Below are 24,740 nucleotides of genomic sequence, written 5' to 3'. Positions count from 1 at the left end.
CCCTTTTAAGCAAGATATAAAGCACTCCTGGGTTCTTCAAAACGGGGACATGCACATAGTCCTGTTGAAGTAATTGGGACTGACATCCAGATAGATGTTTCTATGGCTGGAATTCTCAGCTGTAACTAGCTGTGTGTGTGTGTGTGTGTGTAGGGAAATTCTGACCCAAACATAATTACAGTGGTACCTCAGGTTAAGTACTTAATTCGTTCCGGAGGTCTGTTCTTAACCTGAAACTGTTCTTAACCTGAAGCACCACTTTAGCCTATGGGGCCTCCTGCTGCCGCCGTGCCGCTGGAGCATGATTTCTGTTCTCATCCTGAAGCAAAGTTCTTAACCTGAAGCACTATTTCTGGGTTAGCAGAGTCTGTAACCTGAAGTGTATGTAACCTGAAGCGTATGTAACCCCAGGTACCACCATACTTCATTATGATAATTTAAGTCATAAAGACTCTCCTCCCTGGAAGAGAGGGGAGTGGTTGTGGGCGGGAGCCCGAGCTCCGCCTCCTGGCTGGGGGCCTTAGCCCCCGCCCCTCCTTACCTGGCTGGCGCCCACGCCCACCGGAGGCAGCCAACCAGGTGTCTCCGGGGGCGTGTTTAGCAGCTTAATGCTGCGGGGCCAGCTTCGCCGCCTCCTCAGTCGTCGTCGTCCTGCATTATAATAATTTAAGTCATAACTTCCTGATTGTCTGCAAAAGAAAAACTAAAGGAAAAACTCTTTTATTTGCAAACATGCTTGTATTATTTTCACCAGTTATGCCTTGGTTGTTTACACTGGTTATTTAATTTCTGTACAATTTTATATAAAACATATCTCAAAGCAGTGTACAAAAAAACTGAAGCAGCAACAGACAACTTAAACAAAAATTACAGAAAAAACCACAGCTACATATAAAAATGTTACCGTAATACAAAGTTACACACACATACACACACACACATATACATAAGTTCATTTTCCTTCTGACACACCCTCACTCTCAGCCTCCAGGTTTCTCACCAGGCAGGGTCCAAACAAACTCTCAGCTCACTCAAAAAAGTCTCACAACAAGAAGAGTTCCTGGAAACAGCAGACATCCCACCTAGTCTCTAGACTTGCTTTTTATGGGCAGGCCCAAGGTGAGTGGTACTTCCTCAGGCTGCCCACAACGATGTCCCATTCGGCTGCTCTCTCCACACCCAGTTCCCAGTACAGCAGGCTTGTCGAGTTTCCCAAGAGGTCCAGAGGATGGGAAGAGGGGGCCCCCCTCCACTCACAGCTCTTTCTTCACTCCCTGTCCTCTCCTCCACCTCTAGGTGCTTTCCATATCGCATGATATTTTTTAAATTTTGTACTGCACAGATTTGTTCATGCTTTGTCATGCAGACATACCTTCCAGCTGCCCTAGGTCACCTGAGATTGTCCCAAATGTCTATTGATAATCAATCTGGCATGTTTTCCCATGCGACTCCACTCCTTTTCTCAGAGGCTCCTTTGCCTTTTCTGATCGTAGCAGGGGGATTGCATGGCGAGGAAAGACCTGTGCAGGATTAATAGCAAGGTGAAGACTGGGGAGAAATAAATAATAGGGATCAAAGGACTTCTAAACATGTACCGAGTGCCTGTCCTTGAAGGCAAACAGAAAACAAAACACCTGGGTACTGCTTATGGAATTGCGATAATAGATTAGGAAATTGCTTTCTGAGAAAACATGGTGTACAAATTTTGTTCCACAGTTGGGGCATAGGTGGTTGAGGTGAGGAAGATTAGGAAAGTGTTGGAGTTTTTTCTTTCAGTGTGGTAGAGGACTTGACTTGCTCAATTTAGCCATCTGGTCTGTCTTAGTGACTTACTTGGTTTAGCAATCTTTGCAGAAAGTATTTCATTCAGTCCCGTTTTCAGCTTGTGACATGTTTTCCTTTGGAATTGTGGGACCCATCCCTTACTTCTCCCCATGAATGTCACTGTTTTCATCTGTCAAATGTTGTAGGGCAAGTGAAAACACACAACGTAATGGACACATCCAGTTCTGGTGCCATTTTAAACAGTCGTGGTTTCTCCCAAAGAATCCAGGGAACTGGAATTTAGTTGAGGGTGCCGAGAGTTGTTAGGAGACTCCTCAGAGAACAATGGTCCTTATCATTCTTTGATTATTCTCTATAATATTACACAGTGTTGCCAAAAGTCTTGGTGTTGCCCTACAACTCGCATCGACCCCAGCAAGTATGGCCAGTGGTGGTCAGGGATGATGAGATGAGAACTGTAATCCCAACAATATTTGGAAGGCAACAGGTTCTCCACCCCTGGTGTAGACAAAGGCTGATAGACCCTAGTTCAAGCAGTAGGATGTAAGAAGAAGAACCTCAGTGGATCTGACCAGTTGCCCACCTGGTCTACCATCCTGTGCTCACAGTGACCAACCAAAGTAACCAAAGCAGGATATAAGAGCAACAGTACTTATCCCCACTTGTGGTCCTCAGGAACTGGAATACAGGGGTGTGCTACCTCCAACATCATGATTGGTATGATCTGCTACAACCCCCCCCCCCCAATTTGGGCATTTTGCTTAATGCAGGAGCAGGGATGTGCAGAGTAGATGCCCCCTGCCCAACCTTCATGAAAGGAGCATAGCAGTCTGTAATGAGAGAGACCCCGCTGAAGCCTCTGTTACTACAGATGGTTTTGCTCTGTGTGTGAAGGCATATCCCTACTCATGTGTTCGTCAACACAGTGCGTAAGAACGCCCAAATAAGGGCTAAAATGGACAGTTGGTACGTCTATCACAGCTTTGCAAGAACGTTTCATTTGATGAATGCAGGATAGCCTAGTTTAACAGAAAAGCATTTCAATATAGCATTGAATGGACAGAATTGAGGGCCTCAAACAGCTGCAGCATTGTTCAACAGTATATAGGATTGTAATTGTTTAAGGTACGACAATAGCATGTCATTGACTTTGAATTAATTGGCTCCTAAGCTCGTCTTTCACTTTTGTGTAGGCTTACAATGGCCCAGTTCAAACATCGCAGCAAAACCAATTTTGCAATTGCATAAAAAATAAAAATTAATGAGCGATTGTTCTGGCTGCAGAGAGGGAACTAGTAATTAGAGCCCCCACCCCACCCCATTGCTGCCATCGCCCTAGGGAACAGGGTCAGTTCAAGGATTTGTGGTGAGTGAACAGGAAGAATCTAATTAGCAACTTTAAAGGAGCAAAGAGGAAGCTGCTGTCTAAGAGAAGGAAGAAGCGGGACCTTTAGAACAGAAGTTAGAATTGGGTCTTGCCAATGTGAGGTGGACATTGTTGGATATTTATGAGAAAAATAAGGCTATATTAAATACTATGTGGAGCCACCAATTTAAATCTGTTTCTGGGTTATTGTGGAAAAGCAATGACTTAGCACAGCAGTTCCAAAAACTTTCTCCCTACCCAGGAGTTTTGAAAATGGCTGAGGGTCTTGGTAGACCATTTAAGCCGCCCCCCCCCCCCGGCATATTGTAGCAATTGTAGTGCACTGTGCTATACAGTCATACTTTATGTTACGACCGCTTCATGTTATGTTCTTTCAGGTTACATCCCGTGGCAACCCGGAAGTACCGGAAAGGTTTACTTCTGGGTTTCGCCGCTCACGCGTGCGCAGAAGCGCAAAATGACATCATGCGCATGCACAGAAGCGGTGAATCACAATCCCCGCGTGTGCAGACGCACTGTTGCGGATTGTGTTCTTTTCATGTTGGGAACGGGCCTCCGGAACGGATCCCATTCGCAACCAGAGGTACTGCTGTATACTGTATGGTTTCTAACTGCTTTTTTTTTGAGAGAGAGAGAGAGAGAGAGAGTGGGACTTGTCCTAAAAAAGTCGATGAACCACTCACAGATGGCTCTGTCTTCCAGATAAATAGTGACCTGGTCTGCCCGGTTCATGCACCCGTTTGCCTCTACATAGTTCCATCCTTATTTCATACATTGTGATGTATCAATATATTGTGATGTTGAAAACCAGATATGGCCTAACCCTAGCACCTGGAAGGCAGTACTGCAGCAAATTTGCTCAAGAGTAACTATGTATTACTTATATATGTTCTAAGGCAGGCTTCCTCAACCTCGGCCCTCCAGATGTTTTGAGGCTACAATTCCCATCATCCCTGACCACTGGTCCTGCTAGCTAGGGATCATGGGAGTTGTAGGCCAAAAACATCTGGAGGGCCGAGGTTGAGGAAGCCTGTTCTAAGGTGTCTAGTAGTTCATTAATGTGCCTTTCCTGAGTTGTTTGTAAACACACAGAAATTCATATATAGCAGCACTTTTTGTAGGGATTATTTTCAAGAGAACGAATCCTCCCTTTCCCCCCAAGGTAGCATTTCTTGCAAGGGAAATATGACTGGGATTTTGTAACACAGGAGTGGTAAAAATACTACATATATTTAGGTGTCAGCCTCACATTTAAAAGTGCCATCTGTGCCATGCTGGGAAAAAATATTTATGTGCCAGATACGAGGGGACCATGGCAACTAGGCCCCTGGGATATCTCCAGTTTACTGCAGTGCAAATATATGTATTGTTATATATTATTGCCTCTTGTTTAAGAAAGGGCAAGCAACCAGGGAAGAAGCATTCTGTCTTGAGAGTGAGCTTTGGTAATAGAAATTTAGAATATGGAAAGTGATAATTCTTTATCCAGTTTTAGCTTGAGCCATAAATCAGGTTCACACAACATGGTGAACCAGACTATGGCTTCCCAAGATTGCACAGACTCCCAGAAAGGAGCTCACAGCTGCTTTGATCCTCCCTGGTTCTTTTTACAGTTGTGCTGAGCCCAGCCAAGGTAGAGTTGACCTGAGCTTGGAATAAGGTAGTTTCACATGAGCAGTTTACACTCAAGGGAGGTATCTCTTTGAACAGAAGCAGCTGCTGTGACCTTCCATGAGCAACACTTCTGACATTATGCTGCTCACCTATGTAGGCCGTTGGTGTGAGAATTTAGTTGCACAGACAAAGCCTGTAAGAAAATGTTCTCACTGGCTCTGACTAGGGTGTTGTTCATTGTTCACAAGCTCTGCTTGTTCCAGTGCACCAGCATGTTTTTCAGTGTCAACCCTTGGGTATATGTCACTTCTGGGAAGCAGCATCCTTTGCCGTGGATGATGCAGATCAGAGGCTTCCTTCACGAAGCTGCATTGCCTTTTACTACTTTTCTAACCACAGGTTCATTTTTTTAAAAAAAGGAATTTCCTCTCAAATACAGGTGCCTATATATGGTGTATATGTTAGGGTGTATATGTTAGGGGCTGCCACCCTGGTTGCTTTGCTCACCCACCCTAACCCCCTTGTCCAAATCACCCCTCTTCCCTTTAGAGCCCACCCAAACCAAACTAAGGGTTGCATCTCCCTTTCTTTGTGTTTTTTAACAGCTGTGCAGCATGCAGAAATTCTAGAGGTGCAGCATTCGCTAGCATTGGAATGTGCTTATTGGGAAAGCTCACCTGTAGAATTTCTTAACACCAACCTGTTTTTTTTTAAAGGCAGAGCCACTGGATGAGGGAGAGAGAGAGAGAGAGAAAGAGAGAGAGAGAGAGAGGAGGAGGAGGAGGAGGAGGAGGAGGAGGAGGAGGAGGAGGAGGAGGAAGGGAGGAACTGGGTGTGAGGTGTACAAGTTTGAGAGGAAAGTGGCAACCTTCAAGTTAACGCCTTCTGACTGAAAACTCAGCATCATAGATACAGGCATGTGTCACCGGGACATGATTGCGATTGGTAGATGGTGAAGGAGAGAAAGAAAATACTGAATATACTGCTTAGTTCCAGATGTTCCACATCTAAGCTTTGCACACTAGAAGCAGATTCTGGAATTAAGTCCTGATTGTGCAATCTAAATTTATTGCTGTTCATTTAATATATTGTGAGCCTCTTTGGACACAGTCTTTCACAAAAGGGGAGCATACAAACAAACAGATAATGACAGCGATGCTCTTTCTGAGACTGGGATAGCTAGCTACTCATTGGTACATTTGCAAGTAAAAGCACTTATTATGGATTCAATGAATTTTGCATGTTAGGACACTTCCCTTGGAGTACAACACAAAATACATCCATTTTAAGTTTAAATAGCACAAGCACTGTGTGCTTTTTGCAGTTGATTTTCCTGACAGAAACTGGCAGGTTGTAACAAAGTAATCTAAAGGGATTATGTTACAGGTTTGAATATATATTGATTGGAGTTTAGGTACAAAACACGCATCAGTGGTTGCTGAATGCAGGTGTCATCTTTGGATTTTGATAGAAACCAAATGCTTACAAACACACAAAATCTTCATAGTTGGTATGAAATGCATGCCTACACATACTGTACAGCAGTACTGTACTTTCGGCTGGGTGTGCGAAGAGTCCCAGGTAAACTAGTTTGGATTACACTGTTGTGTTCATCCCATCATTTGTAAAGTTTTGTGTTTGCTTTAAAATCTGTGGGAGTTTTTCTGTTGACTTTAGAAGGAAGTATGTTTTGTTCAACATGTTTGTGGAAATAATGAACATAGCAACCATAAATATATGTACTTACGGCAGGAAACTGTAGGGTGAACAAGGTAACTGTAAAGGTGATTTTTTTTTTTTAAGCTGGTTGAATGACCGAACCTGAAGGTGCCACAGGGTTCTGTCCTGATCTTGTTGTACCTTTTATTTATAAATGACTTGGACAATGGAATTGAGAGGATGCTCATCAAATCTGCAGGTGACACCAAACTGGGATGGTTAGCTAATGCTGCAGAAGACAGAATTAGGACTAAATATGAATTAAACAGATTGGAGAACCGGGCCCAAGCTAGCAAAATGAATTTCAATAGGAACAAATTAAGATTCTACACATAGGCAGGAATAGCCAGCTGCACAAATATAAGATGGGGAACACCTGGCTTGCCAATGTGAAAAGGATCTGGGGTCTGAGTAGATCACAAGCTTAACATGAGTCAGCAGTGTGATGCAGCAGCTAAAAAAGTTAATGCTGTTCTAGGCTGCATCAACAGAAGTTTAGTGTCCTGATCAAGGGAAGTTGTAGTACCTAGCTCTGTTCTGCCTTAGTCAGACCACACTTGGAGTACTGTGTCTACTTCTGGTTGCCACAATTTAAGGATATTGCAGAGGAGGGCAATCAAGATGATCAAGGGTCTGGAGACCTTTTAGTTGAGAAGGTAACAGTTCGAACCACCCTTTACAAATATGCTGGATAGATTTGAGAACCAAGAGAGCTGTAGCAATATATTGGATTTGATATTCTTTCCCCCACTTGCCTCTTTATTATCATTTTCAGAAATTCTGTCGGTGAGGGAAATTCATCACATATCAAACAGCCCCGAGTCTAGGAGTAGTTTCTCATATTAGTTGGATTTCAGATGGAACGGCTCAGGCAGCAGCAGGAAAAACGCTAATACTAATTACCTGCTGCACCAAATAGGGCTAATAGGATGTTTTTCGAATGTGAGTAGAGGCTGGAGCTGCAGAGGTTCTGCTCAGCAGGATCATCATCTGACTGCAATTAGAAGTCTCAAGGTAAGAATGCCTGTTGGGTACAGATAAAAGAATAGGCTAGTAAAGAGCAGGATTTCATATTTCATTGCTTTTCATCAGACGATGTCAGTCTCTGTGCTGCTTGGTGTTTTTGCTGAGCAGCCTCATGGCTGCCCGGAATGGCTTACAGAGTATTGCACAGCTAACGGCTTGTGCGAAGGGGAGGGAAGCAAAACAGGCACGTCCATTCACTAGTTTCCTGTATTATATAATCCTCCGTAGCCATGTTAGAGATAAGAGAGTGGCCAGCTGCTTGCTATTAAGACTGTAAATATGTTATTGTGCCTGGTAGTAATTCAGCCCTTTGGGAGAGGCTCTGTATTTCTGAAGTCAAAGAGTCAAACCCATGAGAGTCTCTTTTCAGTTCTTGCAGTTCTTTGGTAACACGTTGATCCCCATGACGTACTGTATTTCGGATTGTTGGTTTGTCCTTAGCAAGTTGCCTGTACCTTATCTTATAAGAGATCAGTACATTGTTATTTCAGGAAAAGCTGGAGTACAGGGATTAATTTTTAAACACGTTGCTGTTGCCCTCCTCCCTCACACCAGAATACTTCTTCAGCGACAGATGTATTTATTCAATCAGAGCTAATGCTCAAACTCATAATAGACATAGGTAGATATATTTAATTTGACTTGAAGTTTCTGTGATTATAGAATTTGAAGTGGGGGGAGTCTTTTAAAATGAGCTCATTTAGAAGTGGAAAGGTTTACAGGGAAGTGACAGCAGGAAATAGATGTTGCCTCCATGCCCTATTCGCCTGCCAACCTAGCAGTTCGAAAGCACCCCCGGGTGCAAGTAGATAAATAGGGACCGCTTACTGGCGGGAAGGTAAACGGCGTTTCCGTGTGCTGCGCTGGCTCGCCAGATGCAGCTTGTCATGCTGGCCACGTGACCCGGAAGTGTTTCCGGACAGCGCTGGCCCCTGGCCTCTTGAGTGAGATGGGCGCACAACCCCAGAGTCTGTCAAGACTGGCCCGTACGGGCAGGGGTACCTTTACCTTTACCTTTACCATGCCCTATTTGAAGAGTGGTTGGCACTGGGAAAGCAGTGTGTGTGTGTGCCCACATGTGTGTGTCCACCTGTGTGTATTTGGGGGCTCTTAATTGTTTCGGCATCTTCTCCAGTCGTAATTGCGCTTCAGTGGGAAAATGGGCTCTTTGGGGATATCTGGTGTCCCTTTCCAGAAATCTGTTGATTGCTAAGTCACTGTAGTACTTTTATTAACTCCTCGTTCTCTGCACCAGAAGTTCTCTGCACCTTTCTCTTCCATTTTGGGTCATAATAAGTGAGATTTAGGCCCCATTTGCCCTATGCATTTAAAACAGTATCATACCAATTTAAACAGTCATGGCTCAGAATCCTGAGGACTGTACAGTGGTACCTTGGGTTACATACGCTTCAGGTTACAGACTCCGCTAACCCAGAAATATTACCTCGGGTTAAGAACTTTGCTTCAGGATGAGAACAGAAATCGTGCTCTGGCAGCACAGCGGCAGTGGGAGGCCCCATTAGCTAAAGTGGTCTTCAGGTTAAGAACAGTTTCAGGTTAAGAACGGACCTCCGGAATGAATTAAATACTTAACCCGAGGTACCACTGTAGTTAAGAGTGCTGAGAGTTGTTAGGAGACCCTTATTCTCCTCAAAAAGTTACAATTCCCAGAGTGGTTTAACAATCAATCTCTCTTTGCAGGGAACTGTGGGAATCTTAGCTCTCTCTGACTTCAGGATTACCTAGAATTACTAAAACCATTAAAACGTAGGCTAGCATGTCATTTGATTGTAAGCTGTTGTTAGTGCACACACAAAAAGCTTTCTAAACTTCCTCTGTCAAGGAGTGTCGCTTTTAAGAACTCCAATCGTTTAAGTGCTGGTTTCCGTTTTTTTCAGAGAAAATCCAGTAATGGAACAATAATGATTTAGAGCCATTCATCTTAAGGCTCAAAGAAGAAACGCATTTCTACTCATCTCTCCTAGTTTCACAACAGTTAAGAAAGTCCTTTTAGTTTCCTGATCTGGTGTAAATTTAGCTTGTATATTTATGCCTAGATGGGCAATGCCACATGATTTCTTTAAAGTAGAGAGCAAAACCAATTTTTCATATTCTAGAGAGCATAGCTACAAGAGTGGCCAGAGTGGATCGCAGTATAGACTGAGGCAAAATATCGATTGTCTTGGCATTTTGACAAGCCAGGTAGCACTGTCAGAATTTCCATCCCAGGATTGGGTGCACGGTGACTGCCAGGGTCTTGTTGGCGTGGTGTGCTATTGGTATTCAGGCCCCTCTCTCTGGCATGGGATTCCAGACCACATGACAGCCTCTCTGAGCTCTAGAGATGCTTCCAGAAGTTTACCTGTACTCCTGTGTCTGCAACCCTAGTCATGTGTGGCATGCTAGTTCATGTGTTATGCGTAAGGAGGTGTTAGAGAAGCCTCCTATTTTTGAAATCTTCCGCAAGCCACTCTTGTTTTGTATTTATCAAGCATCTGGAAACATTGGGGATAATTTTCCTAAGCTTGATTTGTTTAAACCAGCATTGGTGTCCCAAATGATTTTGCTGCTACTGGTGTAAGTTGATATTAATTTATTTCAAAGGGTTCTTTGTTTTTGTTCACTGTATTGTTTGGATTAGATGTATTGAGGAAGGCCTGTAGTTCAGTGGGAGAGCATTAGCCCTGCATGCCTAAACTCACAGGTTCAAACCCTGGTGTCTTCCGGTAGAGCTGGGAAATGCCTGCCTAAGACCCTGGAGAGCTTGCTTCAGTTTTCAAGAGCTGGATGGACATGGTCTGATGTGATGTAACACAGCTATTGCAGGGCTTTCTTTCAGCCCAAACATATCAGATCTCAGTTCCAGCACCTCTCAGGTGGGCACTATTGCCATTATAAGAGAACAAGGGAGGTGTTAATGGTGAGTTCCTCCACCTCTTTTTCTAGAAAAATAGCACTGGCTATTTGTAAGTCACCTTGACACAGTCCTTTTTTATATTTACTTTAAGGGCTATATATTAAATTTAGAAGTAAGCTATTATCTTCAATGACATATGCTTTATATACTTATATAGTGGGGTCTTTCCCCCGGCTAGATGGTTCCCTTGTCTAATAATAATAATAATTTATTATTTATACCACTCTGGGCGGCTTCCAACAAAATATTAAAATACAGTAATGCATCAAACATTAAAAGCTTCCCTAAACAGGGCTGCCTTCAGATGTCTTCTAAAAGTCTGGTAGTTGTTGTTCTCTTTGACATCTGGTGGGAGGGTGTTCCACAGGGCGGGAGCCACTACTGAGAAGGCCCTCTGCCTGGTTCCCTGTAACTTGGCTTCTCGCAGTGAGGGAACCGCCAGAAGGCCCTCGGTGCTGGACCTCAGTGTCTGGGCTGAAAGATGGAGGTGGAGACGCTCCTTAAGATATACTGGACCGAGGCTGTCTCTCTCCTCTAGAGGAATCTGGCAGCAGCAATGGGGAAGAACAAAGGTTAGACCTCTCCCTTAGCCTCCCAGGTGCTCTGGCTAATAATGCTGATCTTAATTTCTTTTGCAGCAGTTTGCCGTCCACATTTTATTTTAGCGCACAAAATAAACTCCCTTAAGATTATTTTCTTTTGCCGTTATTTCTCCCTAGTGGAGCACGCCCCACATTTTTGTTCAAGAATCAAGTGCTTCTACTGCCGCATGTAGTAATTGGTGAAAATTGCACATATTTAAAAGAAACCAAATCCTGATTCTTGAGATGTGCGGCGATCACCGTTGGTAGTACTGAAGCATAACATTTTAAGCAATATTTATTATAGTAATATGCCAATCCATTAATGAGACAGAAAACATGATTTGCTACTTTGCGTGCAGTCACTGCACAGAAGACGTAACTGTGTTGGTTTTGTTTCCTCAGCAATTCTTTGTCTCGCCTACTTCAGAGCACCTTTTAAAGCCAGGGGGATAATGCGAACAGTTGGCACTTGGGTTGGGGTTTGTCTAGTTTCCAGACATGATGAATGCTAATGGCCACTTTTGTTTGCATAGGCCAGGGGTGGGGAACCTGAGGCCTTCATTCCCTTGTGGGAACCTTTCAGGGGGAGCAGAGGCAAAAGTGGGCCAGATAATGGCAGCCACTTGCCTTTGTAAAGTAGGCTGCATTATGCAACAGTCGGAAGTACCTGTATGTGTGTACCCCACTCCTCTCCATTCCTGCAGCCAAGAGACATGATCAGGGTTCAAGGACCCGCTCCAGCCCGGCAAAAGCACTCAAGGAAGGTGTAGGCCCACATTGGTGAGAAGTGTGACCCATTGAAGGGATATAGGATAGGACAGGGATACCAGTTGCTATTGAACTGCAACCCCCATCAGCCAGCATGGCCAGTGGGCTGCTGTGATGGGAGTTGCAGTTGAATGACATCTGGACGGCATCAGGTTGGCTACCCCTGGATTAGGGAGCGTGTCCCAAGGGCACCCTGGAGGAATTGAGGCCCCAGGCATGTCCCTCCACATGCCTCTTAACAAAGGTGCGGTGCAGATTAATGTCTGTGTCCTAGTTCAAATCTCATCTCCAGTATAAACACACAAGGTGTTTATACAATATAAACTCACAATACATATAAATACACTGGCAGGCCACTATTTCTCATCTCTAGAAGGAAGGTATAAGAATAATGTGTGCAATTTGTGTTCGAACACTTGCAGTGCAAAATATAAAAACTCAGTGGTTTTCTTTTTAAAATAGAGTATAACCATAAGAATATTCAGTGGATTGTGTTAGGAATTTAACTGGAAAGCAAGCATCAGCGGGAATTCTGGAAGCTGGGAAAAGAATACAGAGCTTGGCCCTATGTCTTTCCCCTTAAACTTCCTACTTTTTCCAAGTCAGTGCCCACAAGCATTCTTGTGGCTTTAAGAACTTGCTCATGTAATGGTCACTGCGCTTCTCTCAGGTCATTGATGAGGCTGTGGCTCAGCCTTCAAAAAGAGTTGATTGGCTAGAATGAAGAGCCAGGAATGAGAGATAGTTACCTAGGCAACCAGTATATCAGTCAGGTATCCTTATTCCTGCAGGGACACTTCCTGCTACTTGTGGACTCTCCCTCAGCAGTCTGTGGCAGCACTGGGATCAGTGATGTGTGTTTTATGGGGGGAGGGGGAACAACCATGCAAATTAGGGTTATTTGCATTGGAAATTTTTCTGTTGCCCTGGAGAGTGATCTAGTCTAGCATGTTTATTTTGTATTTGGTAAACAAAGCAACAAAACACAACTTTGCAAAGCTTGCTTAACATTGTTTCTTCAATCAGCACCTATTCATTGTTGCTAATGAAGCGATGAAATGGCAAAAAACAAAACAAAACAAAACATGTTCAAGATAAAATAAGTCGCTAGAAAGTGCTCTGGCTCATATCATTGATTGGGGTCATGGCTGAGACTCATGATCTTCTAGAACTTTTATAGCTTTGATCTTAGCAGCTTATCCCTGTAAGAATTGCTGGTGCAGAAATTGATGCCTGGCCCTATGGAATAAGAAAGACAACTTTGTGATAGGGATGCAAGCAAGATTTAGCCCGGTGCTGTATTTGGGGACAGAAGTCTTTAACAAAGATCTCTTTGCAGTTGAGCTCTGATTATTGGAGGGACCTCAGAATAGATGTTGCACCATTCTTTAAAGCATGGGATTTTGTTGGTTGGGAAGAAGTTTCATTGCTGAACATTCACTCATCTTTCATTCTGATTACTCTGAGGTAATATAGAACATAAATGCAAGTTAGCTCTATTTTTCTTTCAGTTCCTACTTTCTCTATGCATGCAGGAGATCCACTCCAGTATTTGGTGTTAAAAGCCCTCAGAGACAGGAGCTATATTGGATAATGCAGGGCAAAGTCACTATCATGACCTCAGGGTCCCACTGTGGAACTGGAGGGAAGAATCAGAGAGAACTGTGCTGGAAACTCCAGCACAGAAGGCCATTCTGCCAAAACCTTCCAGGCCCAAGGAGGTCACATTGCCACCCCTGCGCCTTTGAGGACTCCAGTCTCAGAAGCTCCATCAAAGCTACCTTGCCCATGTCATATGATTCAAAACAGATAGGACAACTTTAACATACTCACCTGGCGGTGGAAAATACATTGTTCATGAAGGAAGTTTTCCCGGGGTGAGGCTCATCCATTGCACTTTGGTGTGCTGGCCCCTGCAGTTTCCTCAAATGTGGGGAAACTTTGTGGGAGTGGGGGATTGTGTTTGTGTTTTCCCCTGGGATTTTTTAAGGACCCCTTTAACCAGAGGAGCAGCTCCCACTGGTGGTGATAGAGCTAACTACCCAGCAGTCTCTATTAAAGGCTCAGTCTGGGATAACTTGTTTGCTGAAACAACAACCTAAATTTGCTTCAGCTTGAGCTGTGAATAGAGTTGTCTGTCTTGAACACATCATCTTGGACCTGCTGTCTACCAGAGCCCTTACCTGTAACGGAACAGTCATTTGTTACTAATAATGAGTGAATGCTTTGAGCAGTGGGGAGGGGGACCTGTGGCCCTCCAGATGTTGTTGGACTCCTGTCAGCTTCAGCCAGCATGGTCAATGGTCAGGGTTGGTGCCAACTGTATAATCCCGGAGGACCACAGGTTCCCAATTCTTGGTTTAGAGTTTGAATATCCAACGGTTCATTATATACTTTATGCAAAATGGCAGAAGCACTACAGAGCATCTACAACCTAGTTTAAATCAGAAAGTGCTTACTGTAGTATGGCCTAGGGCAGATGAAATGTTCCCAATCTTCTAACTGTACTTAAGGGAATAGGAGTGTGCTGTAGAGTTGCATGCTCTGTCCTCTCGCACAGAAATCCCCCTCCCTTCCATGGTTTGCTTTTGAACCATGATGTAGCCTTATGTCTTCTATAGCACTAATCAGAATATTCTATCAAGCATTGAGGAAATGGCAGGACTTGAACATTTTTATTAGGAAAAACTCCCCTGGTAAATGTCCTAGCATGTTTGTTCTGCATTAACCTTTCTACTCTAATAATCCCTAGCAAGAATGTGTTGGGAGGGAGGGATACACTGTTGCATTACTAATGAAAACCACACTTGTGATGTTGCTGAAATCCTGGCAGTAGGAGTGCTTTAATTTGGTCTTCTATTTTTATTCTAAGTCTTGTGGTCTGGGTTGTGCAATACATTAAATTCAGGCAGAAAAGGGATCAGGGCTGCAAGGTGCTGGCGACTTGGAATTTGATTTAAAAAGAGATGTTGTGGGAAATGTATCTAAGCCTTAGGCTTCAGAAGAATGTGCCGTTACTAGGGAGTAAGCCCAACTACACACCGTATGACGTGCTTTTGCATAAATAGGATTGGGAAACGCACTGCCTGTCTTGACTCTGGAAATTTACATATGCTGTTCTGTATTGGCACAGTGTCAGCGCCGGAAGCTGTCATGGAGACATGATGTGCATTTTTGCTGTCACATTGTTTTATGCTACCAAGTGCATTCATTGCCTTAAGTTGTGCTTTTTGTTTTGTGACTTGCAGCTTTCACTCCTAGTAGCAGTATAATATACCGAAGCAGCACCTTGGCTGTGATTTTTAGGCTAATAGCCACAGTTCTATAGATATAGTTGCCCTGGCAAGTACGGTACATCTTTTAAGATCTCTTATGCTTCCCCAGAATGTTGAGCGGGTGGGGATTTCTCCAGACTTTGCCCTGAATCTTGGAGCTATCAAGCTGTTTCCCAAATGTCTCCAAAGCTAGGGCAACAGGGGTGCCCCCCTCCCACTGCAACCCAGAGCTGGGAAGGAGGATAGATCATCCCATTGGTTGTGCTGACCTTGAAGGTTTTCAAGTACTTCCAAAGCCTAGTCCACACTACATTAGTCGTGCATAGGTCACATTACATCACCTGCAAACTCCACCAATCTCTATATGCTTCCACCCTGTAAATTCAGGTTTACTTGATCTGGAGATAATCCAACAAGTTGGGGAAAGTGGAACTCCAAACCTCTCAACTTGGGGTCAAAGACTATTTGTTTTGGTGTTTTGGGGTGACTGTATCAATTGTCACTTTCTGCTACTCCCCTTTCCGAACCCATTACTTCCTTAGTGCTTTCATTTAATTTCCAACCATGCTGTAACTATTTAATATGTACTTCTTCTGATCCCTCAGATTTGTCCCCAAACCAGAAAACTGCACAAGCAAACCACACTAAATATTTCTGCCACAGATATTGTGCAGCAATCTGAAAAGTGTGTGTTGAGAATGCACAACTGCATTCATTTCTTTTCCAGCCAACACACTCCTGAACCAGAGAGTGTAGCTTTATATGTATGGGTTTATATTATTTTGATCCCTCAAATTTGCACAGATCCAGAAAACTGCAAAAGTATGTGCTGAGAATTTTCAATTACCTTACTGTCTTCAGTTCAGCACTTCCTGACTGGGCATTTTTTTTTGGGGGGGGGGGTATTGGTGTTGGGGGGGGAGCAACGTGCAAGCGCAGCTATCTGTGTGCATACCCTGTCAGTACTATCCGTGCAGTGAAATCAGCAATTTAGAAAGTGGGGGCTAACACAAAAGGGAAGAAGCACTGGTATGAATTTGAATGGAAAAAGTAGATTAACAGGTAAATACTGTTCATATGTGTCTGGTGGGGGGGGGATGCTTATGCCCAAAAGAGAAGGAAATACATTTTAAAAACAGAATGCACACAACTTCCCCCAAAATGTGTGAAACCTTTTTCTCAGAGTTAGGTTATCTCCACTTTTCACAAGGTGCCGTATTTGGAATGTAAATAACCACAGCATTTACTTTTAAGGAAACCTGCACTGCAGCATTGCAGATATATTTGCAGCTTGTCTTTGGCAGGGTGAAGGCAGCATGTGGTATTTAATTTATTGATCAGGGCATTGATGTTTTACGAAGTGCATTTTGGCACTTTTCAACAGCATATTCAGGGAGAGCTGGAGATGATTTACCCTGTAAAACTTTAAGCTATCCAAAGAATACACATATAAAAATCTTTGCAAAAAGGCAAGGAATGGTACTCAATGAGAGTTAATTGTAACTGGAGCCAACTCCCTCCTGCAATATAGGGATAATAATGCTGCCCTACTTTTAGAGAGGGTGATCACACTGAGATAATGTGTGTGGAGCACTTAGAATGCTTGAAGTGTGGTTTTAAATGCTAAGTAAGCATCAAGTAGTCTGCACTGGTGCTTATTGCTTCTGTTCATTATATTAAAGCACAATGGAAACTCATTTGAATAAATGGTGTTTGAAATCATATTCACATTGCTCTCCTGAAAATGGCCATTTCCCTTTGATATAACAGCTTGCCAGGTTGACTGATCATGGAACATTGCCCTATGCTATATCAGGGAATTTTCCACACAGAATCATACCACATGGGGCACCTTATGTGGAATGCGCATATGAAGGTAGCCCAGCAGCCCACATCCTGTTGCAGAGTTCTTAATGTGATCAAGTAGTTTTGCAGGAGAGAAGTGTTGGGTGAAGGAGGTTTCTTAGCCCTTCGCAGGCCAGCTGCTTTCCCCTGAACACCCCAAATACTTGTACCTGAACACCCCCAAATACTTGTACCACAGGTTTACTTTGCAGACACGAGTCTGGAATCATGCAGTGCTAAAAGCAAATTGGGTGGGTGACCAATACGGCAAGAGTTAAGTAACCCCCTTTCCCACAGTTCTTTGTTGCAGAGCTGGCCTTTTTGGGCTTCTGTTACACATGACTGTTGCCTGCCTTGCTTGCAATTTTGCCCTAAGCCTGTTATGGGTTATAGGTTTAGGTTTGTTTCATTTATCATTGTGCAGTCAGGGTTTATGCAGTGTTTGTGGTGTAGTTTAGCTTAAAGGCCTCCTGCAATGTCAAGTCCCTTCAGAATGGATGGGGAATATATACAGGAGGAATGGACTTACTACAGAGTTGTTGGTGGATAACATTCACGCTGCTTTCTTCCAGCTAAATTTCAGGAGCAAGCGCCTGGATAATATATGCTCCAATACACAAGTTAGAGAACACTTAACTTATCAAGAGCAAGGAACTGAAATTGATTAGTTCATGGGCAAAGTGTGCAGAATCCCTTTGTTGGTTTCACTCCCAAACAAAAGTCTAGCCAGAGTCCCAAGGCAAATTGCAAAACCTGGGTTCTGGGATGAAACTGAGTAGTGACTTCTTCATGCTTTGGTTTTGAAAACAAGTCAAATTCTCCGTGAATCGATAACTTTTTGAAGACCAAGTACTCGGTTTAGGATTGAAACATGAGGCAGGGATGCCAGACACTTGTTCACTCCCTCAGCCATGTACCATAAGGCATTTAAATCACATGCTTATTTGCTTAATAAAAAATTGTATTTTCTTTAAGTTGGGTGTAGGAGTCCTAACATAATCACTGCATATGCTGGGTTTAAGGGGCAAGAGAGGAAGCAAATTCATGACAACAAATGAATTGCTTTCTGTAATGTGATGCTTGGCTGTTAAGTAATCTGGACAGTTCCTTGAACTTTGCAATTTCCACATGTATTATACATACATATGTACATACATATAAAATAAAGGTGCCCAGTTTCCTAAAGATCAGAAATATGTTTCGTAACTTTCACTGAAATGGGAGAGTAGACTTCGATATACTCATATTTTTTCCTTTCCCCTTTTTAAAATTGGTGCATGTCACGTGACCCTCATGTGCTCAAGAGATTTCACTTCCTTCTCAGAGCAACTCATCCGGAAATGTCTGTGGAAAGGATTTCCTACAATACTTTAGCTAGTGTTTAAGGCTGCTATGGGAAGCCTCTTGTTGTTTGCAGATACTGACTTCCAGAAGCAATACTTTAGGAGCTGGAAAGAGCTCTTGATTTAAAAGTAATCACATCATTGAATTCCTTGTCAAACTGAGGAATGGCTTGGCAGCTTCAAAAGTACTTTTTGTTTCTTCTTAAATTCATTAATTGGATCAAATGTTTATCAACCCGAGGGAGCACTTCCCAGTACCAACAAAGAAGTGTTGAAATTGCACCCTTTTGATCCTTTTGGCGTAGGCTAGCTTGTAGGTGGCATTCTAAAAAGCTGATATTTTTACAGTATTTTCATGAAGTTCAACAGATGAGCATTACCAGGAGATCCCTTTTCTTATTTTTCAGGTTCTGTGACCATTCAGCCTGGGAGGAACAGCGGTGTGTCACCCGTGGAAAACAAATTAAGGCAACATGGATATCTCGATTCTACAGTTGTATTGAACAAGTACAGAATTTGGTACTAGTTATCCTAGGATTTTTAGCTTTTCATTGGAAACCTAGAAAGGTAAGCTTCTAGTTTTTAAGTCTGTGGCAAAACTGAAATATAAAAACATAATGTTTGGGCAATTTCTGGTGATATCTCAGAAGGTGTATGTGTATTGAGCAGAGATTTTCAGTCAGTGCTAGACTGCTGGGAAGTTCTGCAAATGTCTGCAGAGATGAGAGTGTCTTTCACCCTACCATTTCTAGCAGTCACAAAACAGCTGCATTTGTTGGATTCACATAATTTATATAGGTTGCACTTTTAAAAGCACAGAATATACCCTTTGTTTTAGTAACAGCTATCATAATAGGATATCTCAGAGATTCAAAAACCATTGAAGATGCATTTAAGACAAGCAATTGTGATAGGAAATGAACTGTTTATATCCAAAACTAGGTCTGTGGGTTGGATGTTCCCTATCACTGTGGTACTGTTGACTACAGTTTTTTTTTTTTTTTTTTTTTAACTGAATCCTGGGGCACACTCCAAATACACATGGTGTGAAAGTTAGTTTGAGCATGACTGGCAAGTATATTATGCGAAGTAAATGTGCACCCTAGAAAATGCCCCCGAATCCTCTGTGACGCTTGGCATTCCATGACTGTCAAGCAGGGGTATGTGTGGAAAATGTTTTCTATAAATGGAAAGTTTGCAAACCAGTTGCTTGCTATTTTAAAAGACCTGGGCAATTAAGCTTCCTACAGCTTTCCCTTTCCATTTTGTTCCTTTTGTGGATTAAGTTAAGCAGATGCTAGAAATGGATGGTGCTTTGGAACACAAGGAAATGAAGTCATTGTGGTACAAAGTAAAACAAGTCCTCTTGACTATATATTGGCCCAGTTCAAATGATAATTCAAGGCTATGAAGCCTTGAATGAGTGTTAGGGCCAAGCATGCCTCATTTATCCAGAATGTAGGACAGGCAGCAATATATTGTATTCTCTCCCCAGCCCTCAAGAAGTGAAACCGAGGCATTCTGGAATTCCTGGGTCAGGCAGGAGAACTGTGAAGACATCAAGCATGAGACAGTCCACCAAATGGTTTCTTGGTGACTGGAATAAGGATTTCTGCTTCAGCTAGCAAAGTACCAGGGGAAGTAGGAACTGAAGTAGAGTCTTTAAAATGACATTTGAACTGCTGCAATCAGCTGGGACCTCTACTTCAGCAGGAAGGTGTCCAAAGAAATGGGAACCAGGGGTATTGAAGGAAAAGCAGGGAAGTCAGACCCCTGGAATCTGGCTGACAGCATGAGTGATTCAGCAGAAGTGCCGTATTTTTCCGTCTATAAGACGCCCCCATGTATAAGACGCCCCCATGTATAAGACGCCCCCTATTTTTGGGGACTCAGATTTAAGAAAATGGGGGGGGGGGAGAGACGTATCTGTGTATAAGATGCCCCCTAATTCTTGACATTATTTCTTAGGGGAAAAACAGTCTTATGCACGGGAAAATACGGTAATTTCAGGCAAAGTGGATCTGCGCAACTGGAACCATTTTTTTGCTGTGAAGCCTGGAGGTTTTTGGACCCTTTTGGACAAAAGCTTCATAGCAGAAAGCAGAGCTGTCACTCCTCGTTTCCTATCCTTGGTATGAGAACACTTTGTGTGGTCTACCCTGATAGGATTATTATTATTATTTGGTACATAACTCTTCTTCAAGTTTGATTAGAGCAAGACTTGAATAGATTGTGGAAAGCTGTACCCAGTGCATCTGACTGGCAACATCATCTCATTGATTTATTTAGCTGCTTTTTCCATTAGGTCTCAAGCACACTCCATGCAAAGTGAACCAAACTGGAGCCGTTTTTTAAAAACCATATCAATAGTATTGTTGTGGAACGTCTCCCAGGCTCATCACCTACTAGACAGGGTCTAGCCAGCCCTGGTACACAACCCTACCTGGAGAAGTCAGAGATTGAACCTGGGACCACATGCATTGCATGTTCTATAGACAGTTGCTTTAGGCATTTCCTTTTTGTGGTCCACCTCTCAACTCTAGGAATCAACTCTTTATCATTTTAACCCTTCCTTTTCCCAATTGCATTTCCTTTTTATCCATCCACACCCCCCCCCCATTGCAGCAGGCGAAGGGAATATGTAACTCTTTCCCTCACACCACAATTCCATTGAAAACCATCCCTTCTAACATTGGGAATGGGGGGAAAGAGTGACTGCTTGCTTGACTACACAATGCTATTTTGATTCCAGAAGTCTGGAAGCAGAGTCACTAGCCTGCTTGTAGAACAACAATGACCAGTTGCTTACTAAATCACCCACACCTGGAAGTACCCTTTGACCCAAGTTTCCAGTTCATTCTCCTTTCTCTGTAACTTGTTTCACTACTGTCACTTCTTTTATGGGGTAAACCTGGTGACGAGGGATGGGATTGCTGGATGTGCTGTGCAACTGCACCCCAGTCACTGCTTACCGAAGGCTTTTCTCAGCCTCCTCCACCCCTCTTGTTACCACAGCCTTGTATCATGAATAAACAGGCTTGCTGACGGGAGAAACAGAGTTAATAAGATAATAAACTGAGATAATAAACTGACGTCAGGTGAATGTAATAGGTTTGACAAGGAGGGCAGCTATATGTTTAGTGTCACAGAAGGGAGAACAGCTCTTTGTGAGTGTTGTTTGTTTGTTTGAAAGCAGAGGTGTTTATAGGCTGGTGTGGTGCTGGATATGAGAGCAATCCTTAGCCTCTGAGTCACAGGAATAAGGGCATAGTGTGTTCTACTTAGATCATGGGATTTGAAATCTGAGTATCTTTTTACTAAGTAAAAACCCTGAACGTCTAAAAATACCATGATAGTTTGTTTTATAAGGCACGGCCAGGATAACGTGTCCCAAGTCCTAGAAGGAATAAAGAAGAAAAGCATAGTCATGAAAAGTTGGACTGCTGCGGTTTTCTATATATAACTGGAATGAACTGGGTTTGAGGGGTAGTTTTATAAATATGGATGCAAAGACGCATTTCGCTTCTTGGCAGTGTTAACCTCTCAAGTTGAGTAAGAGACTCTTTATGCTGTGTGTGTGTGTATGTGTGTGTATATAAAGGTGGGCCACATTCGCTTCTAAGCAACCTTCCAAAGGCCACATGCCAGTGGTGATCAAAAGTGGGTGGAGCAACAGATGTAAATTTGCCTTTGTACAGGAGGCTAGCTCCTACACATACACATCACTTAGTACCCTCTATCCAGACAAGCTGGAGGTGTCTGAGGACACATTCCAGCCAGGCAAAAACAGGCTGAGAAGCATAAACAGTGAAGGGTGTGACCTGGGAGAGTTCCAAGGGCCAGGTACAGAGAGGCCTGGGGGCTACATTTGGTCCCTGGTGCTGAAGTTCCCCATCCCCAGTCACGGATGCAATGATTTAAATCTTAATCTGAGCTACAGAAATGCAACACTTCCTTGAAGAATGAGACTGGTCTATTTTAAAAAGGCTTGGCTTCCCTTAAGATTTCTACAAAATATTTCTTCATATTCATATTCTGTGAATTCCCCTGAAAGTTACCCCTGAGTAGTACCTTTTAATTCTGGCGGTTAAAAACAAATGCATGGCTGGAAAGTTGAACAAAAGAACGAAGCACCATAAATGTTCTTTAATTACCTTGTCTTTGTTCACATTTAAAATATATTTCCGTTTTAAAAGCTAGCTATTCCAATAGTTTGTTGTTTCTTCTTCTTCTTCTTCTTCTTCTTCTTCTTCTTCTTCTTCTTCTTCTTCTTCTTCTTCCTCTTCCTCCTCCTCCTCCTCCTCCTCCTCCTCCTCCTCCTCCTCCTCCTCCTATTTATTTAAAATCTCCATCCATCTGGTGAGAATAACTCATATTCTGGATTTATGATGGAGTGAAAGAATCTCATTTGCCAAGGAGGCAATTTGTTATGGTGGGAAATCATTCTGTTGTGATAGTGGTGTAAGCAAAATATTTTATTCTGGGCATATAGTTTATAATAGTATTAATTAGAACAGAAATACCCAAACTATGTGCCAGAGCACAACAGTGTGCCAGGAGAAAACTGCTATTGTGCAGAAAAGACTAAAAATCCATTACTGGATCCATTCCTGTCACTTGACACACAAGTGGCCTCTTTGACGTGAAGTGCCTTCCATCAGCCAGGGAAATAGTTCAGAATGGTGGGAACTCATGGTATAATTCAGAAACCTCATCCTGAATATATGCAAGGGAATGCTATATTTTATGAACATTTATTATGGTTACTTCTTACACTTTGTGCCTTTTAAAAAAACAAAAACAAAAAACAGAATGGCTCTAAATTAGTCATCTTCTAAATGCATATAATAGAATCTCTTTGAAAACCCCAGTTTCACACCTGACGCTATAACGGCAGTTAAACTCACAGCGATAAAGGCATGTGATATGATTGGAAGACTAAATAGACATTGTGTATCTAAAAATCAATATCAATTTTGAAAGCTCAGACTCAGTAATTCGTTGTGTGTGTTTTTTCCAGATGGGACAATAAAGCTGCCTTTAAGAAATGCAAAATACCATGCTCTCACCCAAGAAAACAACAGCCCGCTGTAAGTAAAAAGATGTTTGGTGTAAAATGTCACACGCATTATGAAAATTTACTACAATAGGGAGCTTCTTGTAAGCTGAATCATAACTCAAGAATTCAAGTGGGTGAGACTTGGAATTTTAATCACATTTAATTTTTGTAAATCTTTGTTGAAATTGTTTTGTTTTTGTGGGGGGGAAAAACTTTTTAGAGATTATAACTTGCTCAACTTGGTGACCTCCAGATGGTGTTTTGACTATAACTTCCATCAGCTACAGCCAATATGACCAACGTCAGAGACGGTGGGAGCTGTGATCCAAAACTTCTGAGGGACAACATATTGGTCAAGGCTGCTCCAGGGTGTGGCTCACCCAACCCAATACTGATGCCTTCCATAGGGATGATCAAACACATGAATGGATACTGAGACAGACATTTTGATCCATAGGTCACCATTGGTCTTGCTTGGATGTGACACCATGGTTTAACATTAACAAATATGAGCCTAGGGCTGACATGCTCCTTCCTATATCTCTTCTGGTGCAGCCACAAAGAGGAGCTTGGAATATTTTACATAAGTTTTTGATTAACCACAGCTTGGCGTAACATCCAATCCCAAACAAATGTGTGGTTAATCTTTAAAGGTAAAGGTAAAGGGATCCCTGACCGTTAGGTCCAGTCGTGGACGACTCTGGGGTTGCAGCGCTCATCTCGCTTTATTGGCCAAGGGAGCCGGCGTGCAGCTTCCAGGTCATGTGGCCAGCATGACTAAGCCACACGGAAATGCCGTTTACCTTCCCGCCGGAGCGGTACCTATTTATCTACTTGCACTTTGACGTGCTTTCGAACTACTAGGTTGGCAGGAGCTGGGACTGAGCAACGGGAGCTCCCCCCATCATGGGGATTCGAGCCGCCGACCTTCTGATCGGCAAGTTCTAGGCTCAATGGTTTAACACACAGCGCCACCCGCGTCCCTATTGGTTATTATTTACTATTGTTTAAATAAGCCAGCTTGAAAAACATAGTTTATTCATTTGGCTCATTTCAACAAACGCTAAAGATAAACCACCATGTAAGGGTTGGATGGTACACTAAACTGGTTAATCTAAAATGGAGGTGGAAGCTTCTGATCTTCTTAAAGCTGTGGCAGAAGAATGGAGCATTTGAGTTTGAGGCTCATTGTTAGTATAAAATGTGGTCTGAACATAGTCAACGTGTGTGACACTGCCTGCTTGTCTGGAGCAAAACCATGTAGTACTTTGTGCAAATTCTTTGACTGCACCCGAGAATCAAGACTCTTACTAAGTGGGTGTTTTTCATTGACATAGGCAGCTTCAGGTTATGTAGATTAGACCATAGCCCTCTTCTGACATTTCAGCCTGGACACGTAAGGGGAAAACACCTATGGG

General features: G+C 42.9%; 1 protein-coding gene, 1 long non-coding RNA gene and 1 pseudogene across 14 annotated transcripts in view; 2 read left to right on the top strand and 1 right to left on the bottom strand.

Moving 5' to 3' along the window:
• The window catches only part of INPP4A (inositol polyphosphate-4-phosphatase type I A), a 100,009-nt gene that overhangs the window by 23,274 nt on the left and 51,995 nt on the right, over positions 1–24,740 (top strand). For 12 of the 13 annotated variants that reach the window (XM_077927576.1, XM_028727854.2, XM_028727855.2 and 9 more), the window contains exons 2-3: positions 18,671–18,830; positions 23,284–23,353. The gene's annotated coding sequence lies outside the window, so the exon portion shown is untranslated. Of the gene's footprint in view, positions 1–18,426; positions 18,577–18,670; positions 18,831–23,283; positions 23,354–24,740 lie in introns of those variants that run through there. The other variant, XM_077927574.1, reaches the window with a different exon arrangement.
• On the bottom strand, positions 655–8,853 carry LOC144327538 (uncharacterized). Its single transcript, XR_013392648.1, has 3 exons — positions 7,409–8,853; positions 6,534–6,698; positions 655–1,548 (listed from the first exon to the last, which is right to left on the bottom strand). It is a non-coding gene; the product is annotated as an uncharacterized LOC144327538 (long non-coding RNA).
• On the top strand, positions 13,626–13,778 carry LOC114596629 (U1 spliceosomal RNA; annotated as a pseudogene).

This window comes from Podarcis muralis, chromosome 4, assembly GCF_964188315.1.
Source record: "Podarcis muralis chromosome 4, rPodMur119.hap1.1, whole genome shotgun sequence".
In the NCBI taxonomy this organism is placed as follows: Eukaryota; Metazoa; Chordata; class Lepidosauria; order Squamata; family Lacertidae; genus Podarcis; species Podarcis muralis.
This window is presented reverse-complemented; position numbering and strand designations above follow the sequence as displayed.